Source organism: Ceratosolen solmsi, unplaced genomic scaffold (assembly GCF_000503995.2).
Source record: "Ceratosolen solmsi marchali unplaced genomic scaffold, CerSol_1.0 scaffold43, whole genome shotgun sequence".
In the NCBI taxonomy this organism is placed as follows: Eukaryota; Metazoa; Arthropoda; class Insecta; order Hymenoptera; family Agaonidae; genus Ceratosolen; species Ceratosolen solmsi.
This window is the reverse complement of record NW_011948431.1, coordinates 3,406,434-3,428,914: the sequence shown is the minus strand read 5'-3', so window position 1 is coordinate 3,428,914 and position 22,481 is coordinate 3,406,434. Positions and strand designations below refer to the sequence as shown.

At 23.8% G+C, this 22,481-nt stretch overlaps 1 protein-coding gene across 1 annotated transcript in view; it reads left to right on the top strand.

Annotated features, from left to right (window-relative positions):
- The window catches only part of MCU (mitochondrial calcium uniporter), a 123,334-nt gene that overhangs the window by 922 nt on the left and 99,931 nt on the right, over nucleotides 1-22,481 (top strand). The window lies entirely within an intron of this gene.

Below are 22,481 nucleotides of genomic sequence, written 5' to 3'. Positions count from 1 at the left end.
GCAACTCGCTCGCTTATATCGTCCTGTCCTGCTCGCTGGTCGCACGCTCACATTTTTAAAGAAGAAGCTTGCTGTTGTTGCTTGGCAGACAGAGATCCTTGTCAGAACAGTGTCAGAACAGAAGGGAAAAAGGGGAAAATCTGGGGAATCGCACTAGTTACCTTCATTGTTATTGCCTTCGATGCTAAAGGCATCTTTGATTGCTCGATTCTCTTGTTATTTTAATTTTGTAATCGTGAGCTAATGGGAGTGATGTTGTTGTCCTAGTCATCTTGTTCGTCCATACGCGAATATTCGTAGAAATTATGTAAATTGCGCGCCGAGCCTTATCGGAATGAGAAGTGTTGGCTATTATTGCGAGTATTGAAATTACGTTTAAATTAAATTTAAGAAAGCTATGTATAAATGCTCCCGGCGTGCCCAAAGTATCAATGTGTTTTTTATGATTTAATAAAGAGAACGTTAATGAAAAAGTAACTGATAACTGAGAAAATAACAATACAAACAAAAGGTTTATATTAGTGTATTGTATAAGACCTTCTATTGTCGAAAAGAAGAAAAAGAAATAAATGAAAAAAAAAAAAAAAAGGAAAAAGATCATCATTGAAACGTTCATTATTTCATTCCATGCTGTTTATAAATTTTGCATTGTAAAGTATGCAGACACCGGTTATGTATGGAAAATATTGCAATAGAATTGGCACAAAACAAACAGTCATGTCACGATGACGAATGTTTGAATTCTCAAATTGAACCGATAATTATAATATATATTGATTCGATTTTGAAAATTTGCATTAATTTTAAAGATTATTTTATTTTTCATTTTTCATTTATATACGCCATTCATTGGTCATAATATTATTTGAAAATAAAAGGAAAAAAACAAGCAAAAGAAAGTCGTAAGCCATGATTTAATATTCCTTACAACAATTAAATTTAAATAACGAATTTACATTTTTATTAGGACAATGATAATTAATACCGAGATTTCAAGTATTTTTGTCAATATCGGAAATTTAATAATTTTCATCAATAATTTTATATGAGAATCGGAAAAGGAATTTATTTACCGTTCAGGTTAATACGGATTGAAGATATTCGATTAGCTAAAAAGTTTGGGTGCATGGAAACAATATATAAACGAACGTGGTACATAAAATAAATTGAATAATTATTTTTCATCGTATATTATGTTTTACATAAAAATGTTGTTCCGTTTAATTCGAAAATTCGTGCATTCTATTAATCATTCTTATGAATTTTTAATTTTTTTCAAAAATCATTTACAAAACTCAGATTCCATTTTTCATTATCGATTCTCGATTGTTCGAATATTTAATAATAATATCATTAGTTATTCTAACAATATAATTCATTGTTTCATTTGGCGCTATGATATATACAACGCATTTATATTGAATTCCTACTTATTTTAGCAACTGAGCAACTAACTGTTTGTGCCTTGTGATTTTCAATTCATTGGCATCGATATTTCATTTCGATCTCCAAATTCTGTGTAAAGGCAAAGCAAATTCCAAGTTCAACGGTAAAATCAATCTACACATAAATTCAATTTTGTTTAAACCATCGTTATTCGCTATATGCTCTTCATAAGTTTATTAACATTAACTTAATTATTAGTTGTTGAATGAAAAATTCGTGCTCTTGCTAATTTTTAAGAGTGCAAATGTTACTCAAATGCAAATTAATAGTATATTAATTATAATATATAAAAATATATTATTGGACAATCGAATCCCTTAAAATTTATAAAAATAACTTTTATATTGATTATTCCAATAAAATTTCTATAATAATGAATGGTTCATTTAATCGAAATAAATATATTGTTCTGATACTTCTAAATACATTTAATTCTAATAATATAAGCAATCTGAATAAAAGTAAAAATAAATATATTAACATTTTTTTAATTATAATTCGAAGATTCTTTATATCGGAGAACAGATATTATAGATGATAAATACAATAAATATAATCTCTTCGTAAAGTATCTTATACTTAAATTATTTTTAAACGTATAATACTTTATGAGATGAATAAGCATTAGTCAAGTATTAGCGAAGGAAAATATACTCCTTTAATTTATTAATTTTATTAATCTTTATTTTATATATGCAAAAATTACATTTTTTTTTTTATAAGGCAAATGCATATTTTTACGTAAGGCTATAAAACTAAATAAGCTATGAAAATAAAAGAATTATATTCTGTTTTAATTAGAAGATTTATTGTAAATGATGATTAAATAGTTTAAATGCTCTCAAGTAAGTAGGGATTAAAAAATCTAAAGGATGGTTATATTTTCGTGTTTATTAATTTTTATATTTCATTATTCATTATTATAATTGATAAACTTATTGCTACAATTTTCCCTTTAAAGCAAACTTTGAGAAATTGTTCACAATATTACGATTTATGTAGACTTCAAACGAAAGCCTGTAACGAAAAATACCGACAAATAGGAAAAATTAATTGGACATTTAGTTTTCTTTTAAGCTTCAATACACTGCTTCTCTACTATATCAAACAAATATTAATTATATAACGAATTTGCGAATGTGTATAAATAATATTCCATTAAAATGATATAACCTTATAGTGTTAAAAAATTCTTCAATGTAAATAGCAATAATCATAATCTATGATATTTTTTTCATTATCACATACTGATTAGTAGATAATAAGAATTTTTGAAAAAGTGAAGATTGTTTAAGGGCAGTATGAACTTATGTTGAGAATCGTTCATGACAAATGATTATTAAAGACTTTCTTTATTGCTACAGCAACACGTTTACATTTGTAAACTTTGTTATAAATGAGAACTAAACTGACTATTGTAACTTCTAAAACGTCAAATTTTATGGTTGGAAATAAATAAGATTGTTTCATAAATATGTTATGTTTAATTCAATATCAAGTACATTATTAATACATAAATATAATCAAAATTAATCATTGCACATGCATTAATATTTTCGATTCAACTTATTTTGAGCATGTATATAATATATAGATTTAGAGACTGTATTTATGTAGTAATTTCTATGCCCAAAGTGCCTTTTAATAAGTATCAGCTTTAAGTTTGGCAGTGTTTATTATTTTTTAAGCGATTAGAGCTTATCTAAATATTAAATCTGATATTTTAAGTATAAATTAAGATAATAATCGACTTGAAATTATTAAACTCTTATTCTAAATTTCAATTAAGCACAAATGAGCTACAATTCCTTACAAGGATTTTTTTTTTTTTTTTTTTTTTTTTTTTTTTCTTTATATATATAATGGACGTATCAGTCACGTCTATAAGACTTTTTTTTTTAGAATAAAAGTTCTTTTTTGGTATAATTAATAATACACATTAATTGAAAAGTAACGGTAATTTTACTTATTAATGTTGTTTTTTTTTTTTTTTTTTTTTTTTTTTTTTTTTTGTTATTTTACAATCATTTCTATGGTTTTTGCACTAAATTGAGGAGAAAAAATTAATTTTCAAAATATTCCAATGCCTTTGAAAAACTAAATTACTTCCCTACTTATCAGCGCTTTTATTTCTTTGCCTACTATCTATATTCAGTTAGCGGAGATAAATTGATTAGGTATAAATTTAATTCTAAGAATATTATTTCGAGACCAAATACGCGAGTTATTTTAATGTCTAATCTTTTAATGCATAAAATTGTAATTTGCTTTGATATAGCTTACAATTTTATATAATATTTTTATTGGAAATATATTGTTGAATTGGTTTAAAAAAAAATGTTGACAATATTAAATTATGATAAGTTTTTAAATAGTTTTTAATGATTTTCGGTTCGTGTCTTTCGCTGAAATACTATCCAAATAAAGTGTAAGTGCTAATTAATACTCGAATGGTTGAATTTATATAAATAAATCATTGATAATTTAATGATAAAAATAATGAAATGTTAATATATCAATATTATTCATGAGGAAATATCGGAATATATTTGTTGAAGAGATTTGGCGTATTATAAAGAGAAATAGTTTTCGTTAGAATGAATATTATATTATTTTCAATTTTCTTACATATATTTTTCATTATTCAATGTTTAAAATCTAAAAAATACCAATTGCATACAGCGATATTTAAATCTTTATATTATAAAATCAACAAATTTACAAGCCTTCAAATTTACTTTTTCTGTTGTTTCAATATCAGTATTTTTAATTCAAATACTTACGAAATACCGAAATTCTTTTATTTGTATTACATTTCGTAACGATTCATTAATTTGTATGTAAAGCAAATTCATGTGAATAGATATAAAATTTACATTTATTGTCCATGGTAAAAAAAAAATTTTGTATATGGATTGTGCATTATTTCCCCTTTTTCTTATTTGCTTCTTAATAACTAAATAAATAAATAAATAAATAAATAAATAAATAAATAAATAAATAATAAGATACTATTGTAATAGCAAAATCTTAGCTTCTCGATTTCAATTGAACTCTTTCTATTGAAATTAAATAAAAAATAATTTAATGAATAAAGAGATCATTGTAATACATTTTAGATTTATATTTTCATAAAATCTTTAATTAATGTATTTTAAATTATACTTTAATAGACTGGTTAAATTAAAAATAAGTATTTTATATTAATAATGATAAAAATGTTATTAATTTACAATCGATAATTTTATAAATTTTGTTGTTACGCGGTTAATTTAAGCGTATTGACAAAATTATCTTAAAAAATAAAAAAATGTAAAGTAAATAACACCAATGTTTATACGCTTGAATAGGCTTTATTTAATCAAATTCAATTATTAAAATTAAATGGTCTATATTTTAATTATGGGAATTAGTAAAAAAAAAAATTACGCAAAATATTATTATCTTATTATTCAGGTATGCTAAATAGGAGATTTTGTAAATGTGAATAATTTCTTCAATTTTAATTATTCAGTGTTTCATTCGAATTCCATCGTGTTTTTAATGGTAAGTGACACGAATATTTGAATACATATTATTTCAAATTGACTAAAATTGAAGAATTTTTTCCTAAGTATCGTAATTATATCATAAAATTCCCTAATAAAACTCAAATTTTTACATTTAAATTTTTATACGTATTTTCATATTTTTATAATTACTAATTTTAATATGTCCAATAAGTATGGATTCTTCCCAATAGAAGTTGAATGTTGGTTAGAAATATAGTTTGGATTTCTAATCCATTTTCAGTTAGTCTCTGATAAAAAAAAGTTGATTTAATTATCATTAAATTGGAAGTATTGAAAGCGAAATAAAATTCTCGCAATAATAATTATTCAAATCACTTTTAATGATAAAATCAGGATGATAAAAATATGCTCTAATGAAAAAATAATTATGTCCAACAACAAAAAATCTGCGTTAATGTAACCTGTATACTTAGTACAAATACAGCCTCGCTCTTCCTGGATTTTAAAATCAATTTTTATAGAGAAATATATTCTTTTGATTTATATGGAACAACAATGTTATTTTTCAACACCCACAATTAACCTTCGTACAATGGATTTTGATACATCACATCGGCATGACCCCAATTCTTCAATACTACAATAACAAACACCTCCATTTTCTAATGAAATAATGTATGTGCTTAAAGGAAAATAATATATGATTCTGTTCATATACGTAAGAACTGCGCAATCGTCAACATCACAAATCGTTTGACCTCTTGTCCCTGTTCAGAGCAACGAATTTCACTTTTTCTCTTTCATCCATCCATCATTGGCCCTTTATCGGTCTTGCACTTCATCCTCTCTCCCATTCGTTTTCCCTCTCTTCTTTTCCACTCCTCTCTCTCTCTCTCTCTCTCTCTCTCTTGCTCGCTCTCCCCTTCTCATTTGCACATGGATATGGTTATTCTCAAGGACAAGTATGTTATTGAAATTTTGATTCGCTTTGACGTGTTTCGTGTGTGAACTCGAAATATGATATAATAATTTTAACTGTTTTACATGAAAATAATTCCGATATCGTATAAATTGAAATATAAATCTATATAGGAGGATTTATTATCCTTAAGCCGTAATGAAACCAATGAAATTGCCTACATCAAAGGGAAAGTAAAACTAAGCGCCAATAATCTAACTTATCGAATTAAGTTAACTTCATATACATTTTCGAGTCTTCATGAATTATTATATCATTGCTGTGACTCAGAAACAAATGTGCGTCGAAAGCTTTATATTTTTAGAGTCATGGCAATGAGAGTTACCAATATAAATTTTTAAATCAACGCGAATGCATACGACCTCCAACCTAAACATTCGATGTCAAAAATTCATTATTGTTTGAAAATATTATTAAAAAAATCATACTTTTAAATTCATTGTCTCATGTACTTGTTAAAATGTAACTATAAATGTTATATCATTATTTTACAATACTACTCTAAGCAATTATTTTACATTACATTTCTGTAGTTGCATTAATTGACATAACAATTTTATAATATATGCTTTTCAATCATGAGTATTAATTTTTTTTTTTTTTTTTTAAATTACAATGTAACTTTCAACGTACGATACATGTCAATTTATACGTCAATTAGTAATTTAATGTACTTACCAGTGATTACAAAATTAAATTATAATATTTAATTATTTCAATTGCATGCTTGCAGTTATGCTATTTCCCCGTTAATAATAATATTGTACAAATGTTTGTTGTTTTCAGACAAATAAGCTTTAACAGACAAATGCTTTAATTATAATTGGTTAACTTTAATTCGTTAAACCAAACGTTATAATTTGAAAGTAAATGTTTGAGAAAATATTTCATTTCCAACTGTAGAATACAAATTTCATTCCCAATATAAAATGTAATTTCATAACTTTATATCTTTATCAATTATACATATATATTTTATATACTTTTCAACTCATAATACTAAAGTGAGATTATTAATTATATAATGTGCCCATTGCTTATTCACCCCTTAAATTTCAAAATAAGTAAAAAACTACAAATAATAAATTAATGTAATAATTGAGATATATAGAAATTAATGATTGTTCGTATTGATAAAAAATGTTTTCATTATTCGGTTAAACCTTCAAAGATATGTAGATCATAATTTGAACATGTGAATTGTTAATTAATTGATTAAGTTAGAATGTATCATCAATTATCGCAACGCTTTCCTAATCAAATCTTCTAATTCAGAATTTGCAATATAGCTTGAAATTATTTTTGCAAGAAATATGATTAATATAGGAGATAGTTTAAATATAAAAATCTGAAATAACAAAAAAAAAAGTTCAATCTCCATTCATCAAAATATTCACACACTATTTTATTTATAACAGAATAATATTTTAAAATATTTTTATTAATATGCATCGATTGATATTTTATAAACTAAATATTTATTATTATAAGGTTTCATATATTTTTGAAAATACTTAATATAATTAAGAAATTGCGTCTTAATGTTAATTTAATCATGCAAACTGAATATGAAAATAAATATAATTAATAACAAATATTTATCGATCGATTTTAACTTGTGATACTACGAAAAAATATTTCAATTCAGCCCTCACTCAGTGCGACTTTTTTCTCTCTCTCTCTTTTTTTTTTTTTTTTTTTTTTTTTTACGAAAAATTTATGTAACTGACTCCATTGAATTTTCGACTCGCGTCATTAATAAATAATATCCATAATATTACAAGAAGTACATGAATAGGGAAAATGTAAATGCAAAATGTTGGGCTCAATTGTTGTATCATACGCGTATTTTTCCTATTCGTCAATTTATTTTTCGGGTCATAAACCTTACAAAATGATCTATATCATATGACTAAGATTATAAATATTTATTTTTGTCTTATGATTAATTATACATATCATTTAATAAAAAAAAATCTTTCAAATTAAGTCGAAGTAAATATAACTCGTTTACAATATTTTTAATAAAAATAAATTGATGTTTGCATTGGTTTTTTTGATTACACAATAAACGTAACGTAAGGTTAAACAAACATAAACAATATATATGGGATTTGAAATAGCAACATAAAATGTTAAATTTACAAAATAATTTGCACTATTTACTAATAATTCATTATTGTTATTATTCTAGAGGAAAGTAGTAACCGGTTTCAGTTTATTCAAGTCGTTTTTAAACAACCTTTTTAATTCTGATTATTCTCAAAATATAATTATCTTATTTAAAAATATGTACAGATATTTTCATACATAATTTTATAATTTTTCAATATATATATATATATATATATATATATATATATATTGACAACATAAAATTCTACCAATGGATAATATGTAATTTTCTAAGAAAAAAATTATAAAAATCTGAGATTAAACAAAATCCTGATAAAGAACGTTATATTTCGTATTGTACTAGTAATTATCGGTAGATTACGTGTAGTGTGTATAATAAGAAACGATAAACTTTTCTCAATTTCCCAAGAGTCTATGGATCAATATGAAAATTTCCTATTAGAATTTCCGAACTGCCGATTTTCGAAATCACCAAATACTTAAAACCTCTGCCTACTCTATCTCAGTCCTACAATAAAATGTAAAAATTCGTATAAAAAATTCCAACGCCCAAGTACGTCCTACAAAATACGAATCAAAATTAACTTGTGTCCAACAAATCGCTCGATCGTTATCGAATTTTCGTCCCGCTGTCAAGGAAAGAATGAGCTATCACCACATCCCCTCTTCTGCATTAGATTAACAATCATGCACTTAAGATGTTTAAATGTCTCTCATCGCCGCATTTAATTGGCCCCACGACCCGTTAATCGTCACGACTACGACTACGTGATATCCAGAACGTTAGCACTGCTCGACGCATTTTTCTTTTTCATTAATGCGAATATCTTTCTCTCTCTCTCTCTCTCTCTCTCTCTCTCTCTCTCTCTCTTTGGTCTCTCGTATAACCTAAGTTACTAATTTACCTGTAATTGTACTAATTTACCTGTAACCTGTAGATCAAGTGCAAAAGGTTTCGTAGTAAATTAATTTGCAAGATCACTACTTGAGCGTAAGAATTATGTAATCTGCTCTCAGTGAATTTAACATTACATTTAATTTCTGATATTTATACGCTAGTTTATTCATAATAATATGTATAGAAGAAAATTATATTTGCTTTATATTATTCTAGTTACTTACCATACATGTTTAAATATTTCTTTGATTTTTCATTTCAATACTATTATATATGGCAAAATACATTCATACGCAGTATTTTTTTTTACAAATTTAATTATTAAAAGGAAGATGTTTTTATGTATTTGGTACTATTTTACTTTTTAACATCCCGTGAAGTACCATTATTTTATCTAATCTTATAAAGTACGTTTAATTAGAAGGAAATAAAAACAGAATAAAATATATTATTTAACGTATTATTTTTAATAGTCTTATTGTCTCACTCGAGCATGAAGAATTTATTAAATATGGAGATGCATTAAGTTTTAAGGAAGAAAATAGCTGAGATTGTATATATAATTTTAACCGCTGCAGTATACAATAAACAATAATAAATTTGTATTTCAAAATTTTATTGCTCAATGTATTAATTCATACTCGATAAATAATATATAATTGAGTAATAATACAATTTAATGCACCAATGCTGCTCTTGATATTTACAAACAAAAGAAAACCTAATCGATGCCTTTATTAACTCTCAATTGAATAAAATGAGTTTAGTACTAAAATTATGATTTTTATAAAACATACTTGGGTCTCTAATGCTAAATTATCCATCATACGAGCGATATAAATGTTATTTAGAATTTGATAAATCGCTTTTTTATATATCATTTATAATATTATAACTATTTGTAAAATCATGATATAATTAATCATTTTTTTATACACATGTTTAATAAACGTGTTATAAATTTTGCCGAATATCTTTTGATATATTGTTTGGTAATTATAGATTACTAAAACAAATGATATCAAATTTAATATATTGATAATTTTTTAAATACATCTCTAACGGATGATATAAAAATTAATCAACATTATTTATATTATAAAAATCATTCGATAGTTAAGCTATTTTGTTAGAAATGACAGATTTTCAAATATTTACATGAAACTATAAATCAAATTATCAAGCCCAAGATTATTTTCTTAATATTTACTATTTAGTAGATATGGAGATATTTGAAATTCGTTAATAATTCTTCAATGATATATCCATAAATGATATATATTCCTATTAAAATATATCAATGTGTTCTATTGCGGTTAATTCAATTTATTATAATATTTCTCCGTATACTAATATATTTATTCATTCGTCAGAAATAGTTAGAACGTAATAGAAAACGATTGTTAACATTTTGATTATTATAGGATTTTGAATAAACAGATGAGTATATTTTATAGGCTGAGATATTTCAACCCTCTCTATCTTATTTTGCGAAAAATATTTAATAAAATGAAATGGTTTTATTGTTTAATACTTTATGTTGCATGCATAATGTTGTATGCCTCATGCTTTGTTATATATCCTTTAATAGGTAGAATGTGCTCATTGTTTTAATGTCTTATGGAATATTTGATTCCTGATTTATATATATTTCTGCTATTATTATTAATATTGTTATTATTATTGTTGTTGTTGTTGTTGTTATTATTATTATATTATTTAAATGATATTGTATATCAACGGCAAAGTTTTAATTGTGAGATTCGCTACGAATTTTATTTAATTTTTCGTAGATAGCAACATCCCAGTATTCAAATATTTAAATAATCATTATTTTTTCTTTCAAGACTCATCTTTAGAATCTTAAATTTTATTCCATTTGCTTGATGATCTTCATTAAGTGCTACTTTGTTAAATATAAATGGCGCATTTGGAGAGATATTATGTTTGGTTGATATGTTTGAAAGGGAAGATTTGAAGATAAAGCAGCAGTGCTTTACTTGTCCCGAAATTGAATCCAGTCCTTATTTTCAGTGACAAATGCTTTCGTGACTGAGGTAACAATATATATATATATATATATATATATATATATATATATTTCCTTTCAGATGACCTCATATCATAATCATAGCGCCAAACTAAATTCTTCATCTACATGACATTTGTAACGTTTGGCCATTTACTCGCATCAATACGAATACTTTAATATTTTGTATTCAATTTTATGCAATTAAATTAAGCAATTTTCTCAAAGAACTTTTACGCAGTAAAACCTATTCGGTACCACAATACATACGATGTACGAAATAAATTTTTCAAAGAAAGAATGAAAAATGTATGTCTGGAAATGTAACTTTGTTTATATTATTAAAACTTCTATTTAATATTAAATTTATAATATAAATCATGATTATTTTTATACAAAAATAATTTATGTTATATTATTATAACTGTTATTCAAGATGAAAACGTCGAAAATTTTGTTTAATATAACAAACAACAAAAAGCGCAATTTTTTTTTTTTTTAAATAACGATAGGAAATAAAACAATATTACTTACAATAAATATATTACATAATATTCTATTAATTGTAAATCAAATGTAATACAGATTGATGAAATAGAGAAACAAAATCTTTTATTTTCGCATAAGTTTTATTTATTCTGCCTTTAAAATCATTAATAAAATAAAATATTATAAAAAAAATTAGTAAAATTAATCTTAGAAAATATAATTGCATTTAGCAGAAAATATATTTTTGTTCAGTTGGTTATAACTTTTAATGATGTATATCGCAATTTTTTTATAGCTCTAACTGTATTTAAAATGGAAGACGTATTGAAAAATATAGTTTACTTGATAATTATAAAAAAAGTTTAACATTTGATTTTATTAATTGAATTTTTTTAAACTGGAAAATTTTCACTTTTCTTATCATCCATTGTTTAAATTTTTATATTTTTATTTACTTGTACATAAATGTCAATATGACTAAAAATCTATCTACGAATTTCACATTTATTTTTGTTTCATAAATTGAGTTGATCGGTTGGCGTATGTAACTTATAAGAAATCTGAGACATGAAAAATTTGGAACTATTCAATAAGAGAATCAGAGAATCACTAACTAATGATCCATTTAATGGAGAATATAAAAGTCACGTATATATAATATACTCTATTTCATATTATTTTCTCATGTTGATAAAAATTCTTTTCATTCTAAAGCTTTTGTAAATAGAAAATTTATTCAAATGTACGGACTACAATTGTACAAGCAAAATACAATTATTTTGATAAAAGTACTTATTTAAAACTTATTTAAATTCTTATTTCATTTATTGCTATTATAATAATATTTTAATTTTGCCGTTCAAATAATAATGAAACATAATAGCAAATATTTTGCAGGTGTCAATTTATCAGTTTTTAAATTTTAACGCAATCATGAACGAATCAATAAGCTGGATTTCTTTAATTAATATCTCTGAAAATAGTCGAAATGTCATTATTTCTCCTGCAATGAAAACAACTGTGACATATTTCAAAATCTAAATTCAATATATATTTTATATTTACATATAGTTAAAAAAAAAGTATATAAATATAAGAAATTATATAATTCATATATTATATCCGCAAATTAGTAATCTTACATTTTTAAATTTTATTGAATTGTCAATATTAAAATTGAAATTTTTTTTGCCTGTATAATTTTCAAATTATTATAGAAAAAAAAAGCTAATTGTATATTGATAATATAGAATAAATATTCATTATTTTATTAAATATCATTATATCAGAAGATAAAAGACAATTTATAAATTCTTTATTGATTGTTTTATTTTTTTTTTTTTTTTTTTTAAATGTTGTTCTCAATTTAATAATTTTCTCTAATACATTATTTAACATTTCTTTTTAAAAGTCAAAACGTATTGATTAGATTGCCATTGTTACTGCTATTAATTGCAAAATTATAGTAGTCTGTTGTTTAAAGTATTAATTGATTATATTTTATTTACAAATGTTTGTTTACTAAATTTTAAATTTGTAATGGAAACTCTTTTGATATTGAAATATTTACAGAATATTCATATTTTTTTTTTCTATCCATTCGTTTTACGATCAGTTTCCAATTTTATTTTGCACGTAGGCTAAATAACGAATTATCAAGCTCGCAGTTGAATGTTTGCACAATTAAAGATTACCGGACAGCCTCGATTGCCGAGTGACACAATTAAAGATAAAAGAAGGTCGATCGCTTTTACCATTGCGAGAATTTAGACGCAACCGAAATTTTCCATTAGATCTTCTGATGTTTAGATTTCTATAATTTATCGAACAACAATAATGGACGTATGTCAAATACTAGCAAAAGTCGTAGTATTTATTTACAAGCTTTATTATATGCCTATTAGGCCATTTTTCTTGTCCTGACTAATTAATATAACATGACGCGTAAAAGATCAAAGATTATAAATTTAATATGATTTTTTTTACAAAAAGTAATTAGTGTGATATAATGTCGGAATATTTAAAAAATTGACCCTCATTTATAATAGATGATTTAAAAAGAATATTAAATGCTTAAATATATTAAATTTACTATAAAGCATATGTCTTTCTACATCTTTATATTCTAATAATAGATTTATCATTTAAAGTCGGAGAAAAAGTGTTGCTCGACAAGCAAGTATATTTGTTGAGGAAATAAATTTTCGACATTTCTACATCTAATAAGTTTTTTAATGCTGGTATATCTTTTTTTTTTTTTTACGTTGTATTATTCTAAAAAAAAAAAATTCATCATTGTTATACGACATTAGACAATACTTAACAAATCTTACGGAAATGGGAATTGATACATAACAAATATAACCCTATTTTTTTTCGACCAAAAGTTTGGAAAAAAAAAAAAACGAACCTATTGACCTGTGTTAATTATTGTTCGGAATTGATTACTGATAAATCAGAGTGTACTGATTTATCCGTAGTACTTGTAAAACATTTTCATTTTAGTCGTGAGTTTGTTGACTTATTCGACAGCAATTATGGATGCTATAGCGATGTGAATATTCAGAAAATAGATTTAAAATAGAGAAAGTAACGCAGCATCTACTAAAATTTCTAAACACAAGAGAACATAATTTATGAATATTTACGAATAGACATCAATAAGCTTATTAAACATTTTACTACAATTATATTATCAAGTCTCTTCATATATAAAGAATTGTAAAAAAAAGAAAAAAAAAACTGATACATTTTTATCTAGTGACATTTGCTGGTATCTCACATTTTGGCATAAAAAGCTGCATATTCCACTTATCAACAATAAACAATAAAGCAGCATGAGTGCACTTATCATTACCTAGAACGCATAAAAAATTCAGTCCCAAAGTTGTTTATATATTTCAAAAAGCAAAGATAAAATTATACCGTCGTGTTTGAGTATTTCTTTCTTCTTATTCTTAGGACCAGAACGAAATTCTCGTATAAATATTCAGCGGTGCAAATGCTACGGCCTGTCGTAAAAATAAAACACACATTTTTAGCACACTTGTACTAATATGTGTGCAAATTCCTCTCGTCTCTCATTTCTCGTCCTTTATAGTAATGTTCGTTGATTTCGTTGTTTAAAGTAAATTAATTTAATGTAAAATGTATATTAATAGGAACTTTGATCTCGTGCTTTTTATGTTCAACATAATAATATTTAGTCGTCCGAGTCCATTTTACTTTTGACGTAAAAATAATTTATAAAAATACGCAATATAGTGAAATTTAATGAAAAATTGTTATTCAAATTAACCAAGAATATATTAATATATTTTTTTAATTTTAAATCATTTTTGAAATTTAAATATTTTTTGAAAGGATATATAAAAAAAAAAAAAAAAAAAAAAAAAAAATTAATAATGCCGACAATATTGTCATAATTATTGAATTATATTTATCATAATAAATCATTTAAGATTAAACCAGTTTTTTTCTTTATTACCAATAATTGTAAGAAAAAAAAGCATATCAATTTAATAAGGCAACTTAAAAATCTATAACTTTTTATACATAAAAAACAAAAGTGTATTATAATAAAATAGAATAAAATTTCATTTAAAAAGTGCACTATGTGGTATTGTAAGCTTTCAAATCCTATAATATACACATGTGTATATTATAGCATTAAATATAGAGTAATTTTCGATGCTTAGCGTAAAGAAAAAAAGAAAAAAGAATGATTTGGCTTGCAGATGTGAAGTTTTATTTAAAAAATTTGTAATAATACTAGTCAAATGTTTGCTCAGTCTTGATTCGTCGTTCATATCGAGTTTATTTACTTTATTGATCTTTACTGAATAATTTTAATTGTATAATGTAGAGAACTTTTTATCTCCTTGTTACATAACATTATTTTTACAAACTCTCTAGAATCGTTTTGGTTCTTACTAATGATATTGATAAAAATTAGTTTGAGATTTTATCATGTTTATTTTTGAGTTAAATTTCTATTGTGACATGCACAAAATTATTGAAAGTAATACGTTTTATTATTATATTAGTTATATATTTATTGTGAATAAAATAGCAGAATTCAATATTATTGTTAATCTTTATTTTATGCAATGAAATAATATTTATGTTAGATTTTATAAATAATATGAAACTACCAAATGAAATAGTAATTTTTCAAAATATTGTTCACTACTGTAGTAACGCACGGCAGTAGAAAAATTGAAGACAAATAATATGTACAAATAATATGTACAAATAATACTCCACTGAACTACATTATCGCGTAATTAAAACTTCGTTATTTATAAAAATAAAAATTGTTTCCATTCTTTAGACGAAGAAATTAAATATTAGTAAAAAGAAATAAAACGAATAATTTATTAAATTTTTCAAAATGTGGCGTGCAAATGTATTTTATCAATTAACATTTTTATAACGAGCACTCTTACGCTTCATTAAATATCCGAAAATCATCTCCACTTTTGTAGTAGCTCAGATTTATTCATAAATTCATCCCGAATATATTTATGCGAGCCGTCTTCTATCACTATCGAATAAAAACTCGTAATGCCTTAGCCGAACGAAGGTGATTTGCTGGTTAAAATGCATTTTTGTATATCGAAAGCATCAGTTTAATAATCAAATAAATATTTTTAAAAAATACCGATATTACTCTATTTATGATTCTTATATTTATTTTATAATTAAATAAATAAATAAATCTGATATATCACTTATAGGGAATCGCAGTTTTGTCAACTTCAATAGGCATTAATACTTGATGTATCACGATTTCAAACAAATATGAAACGTAGATTAGTTTTCAGATTATTCTCTTCCCTCCGTCGTACTGAAATATAATTATCAAATCTTGCATGGGTAACTCTTAGTCAAAGTATTATTCGAGAACATACAGACTGGATGTTTAATTAGCCTTTGTAATTTAGTAAACGTCGACTTGCGTTTAAGCAAAAAGACATGTGTCAAAACAGGCCAGAATTAAAAGAAAATCCAGCTCATTTAAGATCGACGAATATATAATCAAGTTATTTATATTTTCATAATAATTTTCAGGTAATTTTGCAATTAGAACATAAAGTAAAGCATTTATATATGTAAATTTGATAGGATTTTGTTGTTATTGATTTATATTTTCCTGAAAATTGCATTTATCAAATCAATAATTAATGTGCAATTCTATTAATAGAATTATCGTAATTTTTACTTCAAAAATATCATTGCAATACAAAATATTATTTTATAAAGATGAAGATGCATATATCTACATTTTCGACAAAAATAAATGCAACATTGCCCCTTCAATATTAACAGATATAGTAAATAGTTTGATTTCGTTGATGACGAATATGAAACACTTAATGTTTATTTCAGCTCATTAGCATAGGATCCTTTTATTTTCATAGTCAATTAACCCTACAGATATAAATAAAATAAATAATAAAAATAAAAATCAAATCCTTTTATTATACTATATTGAATTTTATAAAAGTAAATTTGAATAATCTTTATCGTATTATAATTAATTGTGCCATGATTTAAGAATAGATTATAATAAATCCTCAGATTGTCTCTTTCAATTATTCAATATTGTCGAAAACTTAATGGCAAAATTCAAGTGAAACGGTGAAAATATTGTTAGTATAAAAATTTTATCTTAAAAATAACTTTGTAGATTAATTTTGATTTTAAATTATTTTTATAAAAAAGATCTTTATAGACATTTATAATATATTGAATATAATATGATTACAGAAATGTGAATTCAAAAACTAAATTAATTTGCAAATTTGAATTGTCATTTGTACATATATTTATAATAAATTGTAGAAATTATAAATAGAACGAAGAAAGCTTGGAGAAAAAGCTTGTAAGTAGAGGTTGTCATTACAAGATCTACCTTCGAAGTATGAATTTAAAAATAATTTTATTACAAATTACGCTAATTGTCAAAATAAATTAACCTTTTAATATAATTTTTCTGTATTTTATTTTTACAATTCAGTATTTATCTAAAGGCTTAAGTTATATTTTAAAAATTTTGAACTCTATGTAGTTTCATTGAAGTAAAAACTTGTTTTGGTTGCTATGATAAAATGTAACAAAAATAATCACAATGTGTAATAATTTCTCAAACGCGTATTTTGTTTAGTATCCAATGTTTGTTCTTTTACATGCGCTATGAACATTAAATAATATTTATTTCTTATCAATATAGCTAATAATTGAATAAAAAATATATTTGATCTGATTGATGATACATTGATATTATGGTCATGAATTATTTATTTTATTATCATAGATATAGAATCAGTTTAAATAATTTATACCTTTTTTTTTTATCTTTCTTTATATATACATATTTGAATAAGAAACAGTACCAAATTCATTAATTGATTATATTAAATGGACATGTATTTATAAATAGTATTAATTAAAACTTTTTCATGCTTCTTATTCTGCACGCAATAATAATCTTCTATTTCTTCTTAAATAGTCGTATCTCTCTTTTTAACATTCGTATAATTCATTTTTTATAATTTCTGCAATGTTCGATAGATTTTATATAAAAATTTCATTAATTATATAAATTGCGTTTGTAAATCAGCATTCAATGCAATAGAGAAGTTATTTGATGCAAAAAACAGTTAAATAAATTCATTTAAATATTTTATATTTTCAAATAAGCATATCATATTAATTGTTAGTTTTCATTTTTCTATTTCATTTTTCACTCTATTATAATAGCTTGTGCTATTATAGTTATTATAATTCACGGCTATAACATACCTCTCTTTGTTTTAAACGAATAATCTTATGAATGTTATACAGTCATTGTTATATATTAAACACTAATAACAATAATACTATTATTTTAAGCGACAAAGTAATAATTAAAAGTTTACGATTTAAGGTTCGCAATGTCTACAAATAAAAAATATACGTCGTTGTCAATGACGTATAAGGTATAGTAGATCGATACGAGATTGCGAACAAGGTTATTGTAAACGAATATTATGGTTTTGTGAATCAGCCATACGAGTGTAATATTGGAAGCCCTCGTGAGTCAGCATGCTTTAGCGAATAAATTTTAAGCTCCTCGGAGGAATTGACTGATTGTAAAAACCAAGGGAATAGTGAGCAAAAATCTTAGGCGGATCGTGGGCTACAACACGCGAAGCACATAACATTATCTAATGAGGGGATAGACACGGGAAGCGACTCGTTGACTTTTCTTTTCCGTCGTCAAACATGAGAGGGAAAACTGTAGTTTACAGTCAGTGATATGTGCCTAGGCTTGATCGATAATAAATAAAATATATCACATGAAATATAGAAATTAGAGATATTATTTGAGAATTTTACTATTATTTATTATCTTTTTTTCTAAAACATCTACCTGTTGACTTTTAAAACTTCAACATTACGCATGTGTATGCGTGTCCAGAGGCTTACAAGCGCGTGGATGGACGTGTACGCGAACATGGGTCTCATCTTTCTATTATCACATTAATATAGCAAGCAACGAAGTTTATAATAGAACTTAATAGAAAAATGAAGTCTTTCCTGTCTATCGATTATTTTAAACTATTATTCTTTTCGAGTGTAACATTCGCATTATCTCGTAATATTGGTAATTAATTTATTGGTATGATAATACACGAATACAATTTCAGTTAAATTTTTTATCATAATATCATTATTAATAATCAAGTATTGAATTAATTAATCGATAGTATCTGTATTGTATATTTCATTACTTTTATTTTTAAACTGCAGGAGATGATTAGCGATAATATTTAAAAGACATAATACTTAAAAGAAAAATAATATTTGAAAGAAATGCGAGATGACGATTTACTATAAAATGAAATAAAAGCCATCGTATAACATTACTAATGTTTCCAGCAAAAAATGTAAAATAAAAAATTCAGTTATATCCGTAATTACATTAAAAATCAACCTGTAAAATCAAAGAAATTTGACAGAAGATATTTTGGTTTAAAATTTTAAATATAAGGCTACGATAGTATTTTTTATCAATATTCTCCTGAGCATTTTATATTTCAAGTATTTAATTAAACTACACACACACGCGTAAACACACACACATACATACATACACACACACACACACACACACACACACACATATATATATACATTGAAAAATGACTGTATCAGCAATAACTATTTTTCAAATATAATATTTACAACGTCTCATTACAACTTATATATATACATATATACATTAGCGTTAGATAGTATATATAGATACTTATATATATACATATGCATTAGAGCTTTACGTACTTTATAAGAGTTTATTCTTAATTTTACATACATTTGAATTCATAGATGTTCAATAAACCTTCGTGTTTACGAACTAAGAAACACTTAATTATGTAGTTCCGTTGTGAGCGGACTAAACATTATCGATGATGAGATCAGGACAAATTGTATTATTTGATTATAATTATTATACATTGGCATTTCTATAGAGTATAATTATATAAAGAATATTTTTATATTTTACTTAATCATCAAAACACTAAAACAATCGAACCTAAGAGCTTTCATCAGGTGTCGATTAATAATCTGCAATTCCTCATTATAAAAATGATCAGTAATAGGAATATTGACGTAATGGATCGGGGTTAAGTAAGTGATTATCTGATCATGCAATTTACTAAATTATTTGAAAAAAATCGCTCATAAACTACATATGCTAAGATATATAAATACTAATTATAATTTATGATATTAATATAATTATATATTTTGTAAATTCACATCGCTAGTGATATTAATTAAAATATGATATTATATTTTCTATGACTAATGCAAACAGCAAAAATGGCACATCCTTTTAGTATAATTTAATTTTTTATAAATATACATGGAACGTAGTTGTTAAAATATTTAAATATTTTTAAATGATGATAAATACATTGTTTTAATCTAAAAAGTTTAATGTATCAAAATGTATAATTGACATATTCTTTCTTTTTATAGTAATTTTGATATATGCGTGATTTTTAAGAAACGATCAGAAATTTTTTGTTTCATTATGAAGTTAAGTTATGGTTTCTATAATAAGCTAAAGATTACATATTTTCCTCACGTTTATTCATTATAGAAAAATATAATATACTAAAATATCAATTACAGTAGATAAAATGTATACTGCGTCGATAATATATTTATTAGCAAATACCAAATTATATTTATCAATTTCTTTAAAATGATTATTACATAAGCATATTTATAAATATTACCTATAAACAATAATTAATAATTGTCAAATTCAAACCTTATGAAGATATTGTGAAATTAATCTTTTTGATACCATGATAATATATATATATTTGAAATTATATTCAATATTTAACTTCATAAGTAATTGTCTATGCATTAATTAGATTTTAAGAAACAAAACTTGAATTAGTTAATTATAAAAATATATACATTAATATTTTTATATAAGATATTTTATTTAAGATATTCTTATGTTCCTCTCAATTTACGTGATTAATTTACCAAGAAATTTAGAAAGAATACAAACGAAGGGTATTTATGGAAAAAGTATTTATTATAGTAAAATTACTTCTTTTTCATATACTATGATACTTATAATACTTATAATGAAAATTCCATTGTATACAATATTAATGTCTGTTTTTATTATAAATAATATAAATATATAAAGAAATTCATTATTAAATTCTTAATGAAATAATGTAATTTGAAAGTCATCTTTCGTTCATTTATATTTTGTTTATGTTTATGTTTATTTTTTTTTTGTTTATGTTTTTTATGTTTATGTTTATGTTTATTAAAAAATGAACAGATTCGAAAAGAGAAAGTCTCGTTCTTTTTTTCTTTTTTTTCATTTGAAATTTCATTTAGTCTTTTAGTGATTTTATGTTATTAGAGAAAAAACTAAATAAATTTAATCATTCCAATTGTATACGTATCGTCTGATAATTTCAGCAGTTTCGTATAGTAACAATTTCTTTCTTGTCTATAATTATACAATGAAAATTATTATAAATACTGTACAGCACTGATCCAACAAGCTTATTACCAATGTATAAGTAATTAAAAACATCATTGAATCAAGGTTTCTACTTCATTAATACGGAAAAAATTTTCCTTTTCTTTTTAAGCGAATGAAAACGAGTTAACGACATGATTCGATTAATTAAAAAAAAAAAAAAAAAATGATTTACTTAAAAGTAAATGTGTATGATACGATAAAAGTATGGGATACTTTTAGGGTATCGAGTTATACTGTATTGCATTAGAGAAAATGTTGAACAGAAAATGTCAATATGTTTTTTTTTCTATAAATAAAACTAAAGTGCTAAAACTGCTAATGCTTTTTGTACAAACAAGTAATGGTATAAACGAAATAATCATAATGAAGATAAAAGCAAATTAAATATAATCTGCATTAAAATATTGGTGATAAATGATTTAATACAAATTTGGTCCTTAAGAAAGATAGAAACAGAATAACGGATTGTAAAAATTATAATAGAAGCTGTAATGTGTCTTTCTACGAAATATATTTGTACACATTTTTATGACAACTTATAAACTGAAGATTTAAATCCAAATTTCTTATTTTGAATTTTTAAAAATTTAAAATTTACATTGACATTATAATGTATTTCTAATTTACATTTATATGTTTATTTACCTTTATTCAACTAATTAAACATTTTGTAAACATATTTTTTCATAAAACATATTTTATATGCTTATAATTTACATTATTCTCATGTTTTAGTAAACATTTTTAAATGTTGTAACATTTGTTCAGAATTTTTCTTCTTGCTTAAAAATACGTAAATTCGAAATTTTAATTTCGTTACTACAAAGATCTCATATGACAATGTTTTCAATAAAAATGCTTTTACTTCATTAATATTTCGATATTTGTATTGTCATTAAAATAATAATAATAAA